Source organism: Sturnira hondurensis, unplaced genomic scaffold (genome assembly GCF_014824575.4).
Source record: "Sturnira hondurensis isolate 20B ecotype Veracruz unplaced genomic scaffold, ASM1482457v3 Scaffold0009719, whole genome shotgun sequence".
Lineage (NCBI taxonomy): Eukaryota > Metazoa > Chordata > Mammalia > Chiroptera > Phyllostomidae > Sturnira > Sturnira hondurensis.
The window spans coordinates 4248960-4258800 of NW_028082350.1; the positions used below are offsets into that span (position 1 = coordinate 4248960).

At 42.3% G+C, this 9841-nt stretch overlaps 1 protein-coding gene across 3 annotated transcripts in view; it reads right to left on the reverse strand.

Annotated features, from left to right (window-relative positions):
• Positions 1-9619, reverse strand: part of PAFAH1B2 (platelet activating factor acetylhydrolase 1b catalytic subunit 2) — a 28974-nt gene extending 19355 nt beyond the window's left edge. Inside the window, exons 1-2 of one of the 3 annotated variants that reach the window (XM_037057546.1) lie at positions 9497-9619; positions 2493-2515 (exon numbers count right to left, since the gene is read on the reverse strand). The gene's annotated coding sequence lies outside the window, so the exon portion shown is untranslated. Of the gene's footprint in view, positions 1-2492; positions 2516-8493; positions 8533-9496 lie in introns of those variants that run through there. The other 2 variants (XM_037057545.1, XM_037057547.1) reach the window with 2 other exon arrangements.
• Between the last annotated feature and the right edge of the window lie 222 nt (positions 9620-9841).

Genomic DNA, 9841 nt, shown 5'->3' on the forward strand with positions numbered 1-9841 from the left:
AAGGACCTACATCCAAGATTGCTCTATCCAGCAAAGCTTTCATTTAGAATGGAAGAGCAGAAAAGTGTTTCTCAGATTAGGTCAAGATAAAGGACTTCATCATCACAAAGCCCTTATTACATAAAATGCTAAAGAGACTTATCTAAGAAAAAGAAGATAAAAAACATGTAGAGTAAAATGACAGCAAACTCACAATTATTAACCACACACCAAACAAAAACAAAAACAAACTAAGCAAACAAGTAGAACAAGAACAGAACCACAGAAATTGAGATCACATGGAAGGTAAGCAATGGGAGTGGGAGGAGGGGGGGGGGAAGGTACAAAGAATAAGTAGCATAGATGGTAGGTAGCAAATGGACAGGGGGGAGGGTAAGAACAGTATGGGAAATGTAGAAGCTAAAGAACTTATAGGTATGACACATGGACGTGAACTAAAGGGGGGAATGTGGGTGGGAGAGGGTGCGCAGGGTGGAGGGGAATGAAGGGGGAAAATGGGACAACTGTAATAACATAATCAATAAAATATATTAAAAAATATTAGGCTCAGCCCTGGCTGGTGTAGCTCAGTGGATAGAGCGAGGACCTGCAAACCACAGGATTGTGGTTCGATTCCCAGTCAGGGCACATGCCTGGGTTGCAGGCCAGTTCCCAGCAGGGGACTTATGAGAGGCAACCATACACTGATATTTCCTTCTCTTCTTCCTTTCCCTCTTAAGATAAATAAATTTTTTTTAAAGAAAAAATATTAGGCTCAGGTTTAGGCCCATATCTGACTAAAGATGTAAAATACCATTCACACCCTGTGTATACATTTATTTTTTTAAAATATATTTTATTGATTATACCATTACAGTTGTTCTATTCCCCCCCTTCATTCCCCTCCATCTGCACACTCCCTCCCCCACCATTCTCCCCCCCTAGTTTATAACCATGTCTCAAGTTCTTTAGATTCTATACTTCCCCCACTATTCTCGCCCTCCCGCCTATCTATTTTCTACCTACCATCCATGCTATTTTCTGTACCTTCTCCCCCCTTCTCCTCCTCCTACTCCCCTGTTGCTAACCCTCCATGTGTTCTTCATTTCTATGGTTCCACTCCTGATCTAGCTGTCCTCTAGGTTTGCTTTTGTTTTAGGTGTGGTTGTTAATAACTGTGAGTTTGCTGTCCTTTCACTGTTCATATTTTTCATCTTCTTTTTCTTATATAATTCCCTTTAGCATTTCATATAATAAGGGCTTGGTGATGATGAACTCCTTGAACTTGACCTTATCTGAGAAGCGCTTTATCTGTCCTTCCATTCTAAATGAAAGTTTTGCTGGATAGAGCAATCTTAGCTGTAGGTCTTTGGATTTCATGACTTGGAATACTTCTTTCCAGCCCCTTCTTGCCTGTAAGGTCTCTTTTGAGAAATCAGCTGACAGCCTGATGGGTACTCCTTTGTAAGTGACTGTCCCCTTATCTCTTGCTGCTTCTAGGATTCTCTCCTTCATTTTAGTCTTGGCTAATGTAATTATGATGTGCCTTGGTGTGTTCCTTCTTGAGTCCAACTTCTTTGGGACTCTCTGAGCTTCCTGGATTTCCTGGAAGTCTATTTCCTTTGCCAGACTGGGGAAGTTCTCCTTTATTATTTGTTCAAATACGTTTTCCACTCGTGGCTGTTTCTTTCCCCCTTCTGGTACCCCTATAATCCGGATGTTGGAACGTTTAAAGATGTCCTGGAGGTTCCTAAGCCTCTCCTCATTTTTTTGAATTCTCATTTCTTCATTCCTTTCTGGTCGGATGTTTAGTTCTTCCTTCTGGTCCATTCCATTGATTTGAGTCCCAGTTTCCTTTCCATCGCTATTGGTTTCCTGGACATCTTCCTTCATTTCAATTAGTTTAGCCTTCATATGTTCCTCTAATTTGTGACTATAATCAACCAGTTCTGTGAGCGTCCTGATCACCAGTACTTTGAACTGTGCATCTGAGAGGTTTGCTATTTCTTGGTTGCTGAGAGTTATCAGCTCTGGGACTTTGAGTTCTTCTTGCGCCATCTTTTGGGCTGTCCGTGCCTGTTACATAGCAGGATTGGAGCCCTAAAGTGTTCACTAGAGCAGGGCAACTAAGTCGCTGGGTTGTGACATTGTATGTGGGGGCGGGGTCAAAGAGGAACAATTGTGTCCCATCTGCCGCCTACATTTCTTTAGATGACTAAAATTTGTGACTATCAGAAAGTATGGCTACCACCCTGGCTGGTGTGGCTCAGTGGATTGCCAGCCTGCGAACCAATGGGTTGCTTGTTTGATTCCCAGTTGGGGCACATGCCTGGGTTGTGGGCCAGGTCCTTGGTGGGGGCACACAATAGGTAACCACACATTAATGTTTCTCTCCCATTTTCCTCCCTCCCTGCCCCTCTCTCTAAAAATACATAAATAAAATCTAAGAAAAAAAGAGAGAGAAAAAATATAGTTACTTATGAAGCACAATATATGTTATGTTTTATACCTACCACCTCCAATCCTCACAAAAATGCTGCACAATGAAAAAAACAAGGATCAGACAATTTAAATGTGCATAGCATGTGACTAAAATTAGATTTGTTTGACCCACTATGCCACATCCGGCCCACTGATCAGAAAAAAGTTCATGGTGACTCCTTAAAGGGGGTCTTATATCTAACCATTTCATTCAAAAGACATATATAGCCATGGATGGGGTGCCTCAGTGGACTTAGTGCTGGCCTACAAACCAAAGGGTTGCCGGTTTGATTCCCAGTCGGGGCACATGCTTCGGTTGCAGGCCAGATCCCGAGATGTTTCTCTCCTTCTCTTTCTCCCTTCCCCTCTCTCAAAAATAAATAAATAAAATCTTTTTTAAAAAGACATATATAAATACTATGCTAAACTAAAAACATATATTTTAAACATATATAAATAAATAAATAAATACTAAATACTAGACATATATAAATACTATGCTAAACTAAAAACATAGATTTAAAATACAAGAATCGGGAAGAACTGCAAGGTGAATCTGTATAGCTCCAATCAGACTATGTGTATGATATCTGTTTGGAGTTTCACTGTCTAAAAAAGGTGTGGAAAAATTAAAAGATGCATAAAGGAAAATTTTTAAAGGGACTAAAACAAATAGCCATATAGAACTGTTTAATCTTGGGTTTTAGCTTGTGTTTTTAAACCCATAAAACATCTATATGTTCTATGTAAAAGTGTCTTTGGGTCTAAGTTCAATTTTTAGGGCTTGGGCTATTCAGGCTAAATATGACATAATGTTTAACAGTTTTAACTTAAAAAGTAACTTTCTTCCCTGCTGATCAAAAATCTTACTGGCATAAAACAGACAAAGGACAACCAGTTTTCTCATCTTAGGATTTCAAAATTAGGCAGATAATATAAAGACATAGAACAGCAGCTCCATTTTCCATCCACTAATTGAAAAAGTCTATTTCCTCACTTTTAAAAGACTGAAGAAACCCAACCATTTCATTAGGTTGTTCTTATTTATTTTACCACTCAGGGAAACAATTAACATGGTGGGTGTTTTCAGGCAAATGTTAACTTACATAGAGTTAATTGAGAGACCACTACTTAAGGAGAAAAATAATCTGCCCTGCTCTACTACAGAGCTGAAACTATTTTTACAGGGGACTGTTTAAACGACAAGAGTGACAAATTGTCAATATGAGGCACCTTCATAATAACTGCTCCCTCACCACTTAAAGACAAAATTCAGGGCCTTATTCTCATTTCAGTTCATGGGATACTATGTTCAGACCTTGTCGAAAAACTTACAAAGAATTTGTAAGAACAGGACAATCTCTAGAGGAAAAAAGTCAAGATGTTAAGAAATTTAAAAATCTGTCAGAATAGTTTTAAAAAATGGGTATGTATAAACTAGGCAGCTATAGAAAAACTGGTTGGGGAAAAGGAAGACACAGGACGTAAGTAGCTGCCAAAGTACTGGAAGATTACTAGGAAGTGATATTTGACTTATCTGCATGTCCCCAAAGATGAAGACAGGGCCGAAAATAAAGAGTCAAATACTGAACAAATATGATTGAAAACAGCACTGCCTATTTCTCAAGGTAGATTTCTTTAATAAAAGATTCAAAGAGACTTCCGCCAAGATGGAGGCATAGGTGGAAACACTGTGCCTTCTCCCACAACCAAGTTTGGATACAACAAAAGTTTTGGAGAACTAACACACACCCAGAGGCCAGAAAACCGAATTATACGGAAGTCCAACAGCTACGAACCGTTCAACGAGGACGGTAAGAGGTGGAGCCAGCAGCGGAGCTGGGTCGGACAGGACAGACCTAGGAGCGCAGGCAGCCCGGACCTAGGCAGGGTGCGGGGCAGACTGACCAAGGTCCCACATTCGTGTGCAGTGAAACGGACCACGCAGGCCCCAGGGGGCAAACCCAGTGGTGGAGGGCTGACAGCGGTGGCACACTCGAGTGCAGTGGAACGAAAGATGTGGGCCTGGTGACAGTGGTGGCTGCGGTGCCGGTGGGGGGTCGCGGCGGCTGCGGGCACCGGAGGGAAGCCATTGTCCCTCTTTGACCCCGCCCCCACATACGACGTCACAACCCAGCAACTGAGTTGCCCTGCTCTGGTGAAAACCTAGGGCTCCGATCCTGCTACTTAACAGGCGCAAACAGCCCAAAGGATGGCTCAAGAAGAACTCAAAGTCCCAGAGCCAATAACTCTAAGCGACCAACAGATTGCCAGGCTCTTAGAAGCCCAATTTAAAACACTATTTATCAGGATGCTCACAGAATTGGTGGAGTACAGTCACAAATTGGAGGAACATATGAAGGCTAAACTAATTGAAATGAAGGGAGATACACAGGAAACCAATAGCGATGGAAAGGAAACTGGGACTCAAATCAATGGAATGGACCAGAAGGAAGAACGAAACATCCAACCAGAAAGGAATGAAGAAGTGAGAATTCAAAAAACTGAGCAGAGGCTTAGGAACCTCCAGGACATCTTTAAACGTTCCAACATCCGGATTATAGGGGTACCAGAAGGGGGAAAGAAACAGCCACGAGTGGAAAACTTATTTGAACAAATAATAAAGGAGAACTTCCCCAGTCTGGCAAAGGAAATAGACTTCCAGGAAATCCAGGAAGCTCAGAGAGTCCCAAAGAAGTTGGACCCAAGAAGGAACACACCAAGGCACATCATAATTACATTAGCCAAGACTAAAATGAAGGAGAGAATCCTAGAAGCAGCAAGAGATAAGGGGACAGTCACCTACAAAGGAGTACCCATCAGACTGTCAGCGGATTTCTCAAAAGAGACCTTACAGGCAAGAAGGGGCTGGAAAGAAGTATTCCAAGTCATGAAATCCAAAGACCTACAGCCAAGATTGCTTTATCCAGCAAAACTTTCATTTAGAATGGAAGGACAGATAAAGTGCTTCTCAGATAAGGTCAAGTTCAAGGAGTTCATCATCACCAAGCCCTTATTATATGAAATGCTAAAGGGACTTATATAAGAAAAAGAAGATGAAAAATATTAACAGTGAAAGGACAGCAAACACACAGTTATTAACAACCACACCTAAAACAAAAGCAAACCTAGAGGACAGCTAGATCAGGAGTGGAACCATAGAAATGAAGAACACATGGAGGGTTAGCAACAGGGGAGTGGGAGGAGGAGAAGGGGGGAGAAGGCACAGAAAATAGCATAGATGGTAGGTAGAAAATAGATAGGCGGGAGGGCGAGAATAGTGGGGGAAATACAGAACCTAAAGAACTTGAGACAGGTTGTTATAAACAAAGGGGGGGGGAGAATGGTGGGGGAGGGAGTGTGCGGGTGGAGGGGACTGAAGGGGGGGAATAGAACAACTGTAATGGTATAATCAATAAAATATATTTTTTTAAAAATGGAAAAAAGAAAAGATTCAAAGAGAGGCTAGGTGAACACCTAATAAGAAAGCATAAAGATGAACTAAAGCACATGAGTAAAAATTGGTTCAGATTAGTGGGGTCCAAACATTTTTTAAAATCTTTTAAAAATACATCTCAATGTGTAATTATTTATAAATTAAATATGTGAATTATAGTAAACCTGCACATTGTATTGTTAATTATACTGTTAATCTATATAACAATACATATATTAGTAAAGTTTATTTTTTATACAAAAAAATAAATTGAAAAAGTTCTAAATTTTCTCCTGTATTACGATGTATCATCTTACGCATCCCAGGGGGCGCACAACTCTATTTTCAAGACCAATAGTCCGGGAGTATGCAACTTTTTGGCCTCTCTGTGCCACACTGGAAAAAAAAAGTTGTCTTCAGCCACACATTAAATACACTGCAACGAATGATCTCTCTCTCTCTCTCTCCACCCCCCCCCCCCACACACACCCTGATGTTTTAAGTGAATTTATGATTTTGTGTTGGGCCACATTCACAACCATCCTTGGCTGCATGTGGCTGGTAGGCCGTAGGTGGGACACCCTCTCTTGAGAGCTGACTCATTTTATAGACATGGATTTTCAGAGTTCCTCCAACAGGTAAACAACTGATCTAAAATAATAAATGCATATAAGAATTACTAAGAATTTACTATATACAACATACTGTGCTGGGAGCTTTGTATTTTAAAATAAAACCAAACCTCAGTTTTAGGGAACTCATGATAGAGCTGGGACTTAAACTCTGGGTGAAAAACCTACAAAGCATATTACTCTTGAGCAAAGAACATCAGAAAAGAGAAAATGGTACAAAGACAAATTCTAACTTACTAAGTAAATTTACTTACTATCGTCTATTATTTCTACCCTAAATGTATAGCATTCTGATATCCTGAGCAAAATACTTTCACCTTGATCCTCCATTTTTTTCCTGGGCAAAATGAAAGGTTGTACGAACAGAAAAAGTGAGAAACAAAATGTCACTTATTTGAGACTACCAGGCAGGTAGAACTGGAAGAAAACCACATAACATTTCTAATGAGCTAGTCTTTTTATTTTATTTTTTAAAACTATGAATACAAGGTCATCCTCCTTCCTCTACAAAGGCAAAGCATTTGAGCAAAAACTTCTTTGTGCCTTCAGACACTCAAGAGTTTGTATTACTCTGACAAATCAAAATCTCATAATACAAAGTAGCTTTCAGTTTTACAAATGCCTATGGCTTGGTAACATTTTACAACAGCAGGTAAAGAAAAATAGCCACAAACTCATGCAATCTCCTTTTTTAAAAAAATATTTTTTTATTTATTTTTAGAGGGGACAGGAAGGAGAAAGAGTGGGAGAGAAACATCAAAGTGTGGCTGCTTCTCATGTGTCCCCTACTGGGGACCTGGCCTGCAACCCAGGCATGTGCCCTGAATGGGAATCGAACCGGTGACCCTTTGCTTCACAGGCCCGCGCTCAATCCACTGAGCTACACCAGCCAGGGCTGCAATCTCCTCTTTTAAGAGCAAGGAGAAAATGTACAACCTAATTATGTATTTAGAAAAATCAAATAATTTGAGAATTAGAGAAAATAAACTGTTGTGAAAATAAAAATGAAGAATGGATGAAGAGCTATCTGGAGAACAGTCTGTGGTAGGTCACAAAAATCTGAATGATTTGGGGTTTCTCCCTCAGGTAGAGAGCAATATTGTAACAGTAGTATTCAGAATGGTCAAGCTGTAATCAGTAACACAGCAAAAAAAGTACCAACAGGGAGGGATTTTACTCCCATCTCACCTTACTGATTCATATCAATCTCCCCTGTGCAGCATTAACTTCTGAGATCACAAACAGCAGGTGCAATCAGAAAAACTCAGCCTAATGGAGATAAAGGCCTAAAGAACACAAGTTCTGTTAACTGACCAGGAAAGACTATTCCAGGGTAGCTTTTAATTGTTCATAAAATGAGTTCTCTCTGGAAGATGAGGAGTAAGAGACTTAATACAGGTATCCCAATTTTCCTCCATGTTCTATCTTCTTTCCTTAACTTGGACTGAGGACAGCATAACACCTCAATTTCCAGATACTTACACCAACGGTGAAGTCTAATCAGAAACCAGTTCCAACAACAAAGAATTATAAATTCTCAAGCTGAGCTGATGTTCCTCTACTTTAACCAGGAAACAGGTGGAGGGGGAAAGCTGCACTAAGAATGAAAAGATTTGAACGTTTGCACTCAGACCTAAGACTCTTCATTTTGTGTCAGAGTCAGCCAGCAGGGTATTCTGAAGGGGAAAGTAGGCCTTATTCTGAATACCCTGCCTCAGGGGCTGGTGGTTGTGTCTCAGGGTTCTTGCACATCAATAATTTATTATCAAATGCCCCAGCTAACAAATTAAAGTACAATGATTTCCTACTCCTCCCTTGCTCCCCCACAGGGAGGGAACCTTTATGAGAACAATGTGCCCAGGATAATTTAAAGACACAGGCACATCCAAGGTAAAGGCTATGCAAAAGTTCAGGAAAGATAAGCATCTGTATATTCTCCTTCCTTTCTCCACATCTTTATCTCCCCTCTCCCAATTTAAAGTTGTTCGAAATGAGGTCCCAGGGTGGGGTCCAGGTGCTCTTCCCTTTCTTCATGGTTAAGCTCTAAAAAGAGGCCAAATATCAAGTGTTTGGTTTTCTTAAGGTTTGTATTGAAATATATATTACGAAAAGCAACGCTGGAGTGGAGGTAGTTATGGAAAGCACAACAGTGAGTAACTGCGTAACGGGTCTATCACGAACCTATAGACTAGAAGGTCCTGATCTGAAAGTTGACATGGATCAGGTTAAAAAACAAAATAAAAGTAAGAAAACCTGTCCACTGGTAGATTTGACTAGCTGGTTGACCTTGGACAAAGTAACCTCGCTGGGTCCCGTCTCTAAAATAAGATGCTACGGAGGAGAGGCCTCTAAGAAACAATGAGTCCTAATAGTCTATGCATTTAAAAAATATATTATTAGAGGAGAAAATGGAGAAGTTTCTAGACAGTTGAGCTTTTTCAACAGTGGTTTGGGCCGCGTTAAAAGGCCCTCGGACAGGAGGAAAGAGGAGGGTCAGAGGTGCAACGTCGGGGCGTGGGGGAGAAAGAAAACAGTTGAGACTGGAGGCAGGAGAGTTGCTACAAATGGTGCTCGCCGTGGGGAACCAGTGGCCAAAAGGGCTTGGGATGTAGGAAGGCCTCCTCCAGGGGGTGTACAGCGGGAGGGCAGTGCACCCTGCTAATGGTTACTTCTCCACGCGGGAAGGCGGGATGGAGAGAGCAGCCAGCTGCAGAAAAGAATCGACAGGTCTGGGGAAAGGCTCCAAGGGGGCGGGCGAGCGGCCCGCAGGTCCGAGGACTGCGAGGGCCGCTGGGGAACTAACACCCGGTCGGCGTAGACGGCGCGCGCTAGCGCGCGAGGCCCCACAAGGGGCTGCTGGGGCGGGGTGGGGGAGGGGAGGTCGCGCGCCTCTCACAATAACAAATCGCAGTCCCTTCCAACCTCAAGTTCTAAACCACAGGCTCTCGCCGACCCTTGAGGCACTTACTCAGGTAGAGGGTCCCTCCGGGCCCCAAGCGGCAACGGCGTGGGCGGGTGGCGTGTCTATTGCTCGCTCAGTCCGGCAGCCCCACTCTGTGTGTCCCTCCTCGCCCCAGCACTCCCACTTCCGGTTCCCCTGCCACTCAGGCAAATGGCTTCCGGATGTCCCGCCCAATCCTGCCGGACAGGGTGGCTCCCTGCTGTCTACTTTCCCTGGCTGATGGAGTTTGCTGCTGGCTCCAACCTTGACCCAGGAGGTTCCCCACTTTATTCTGTGTCCTGCCGTTTTTTTGCTTGTAGCCTGCATGACTTGGTCCTCTCTATCTTTCCTCCAGCCCCTCATCTCTCAATT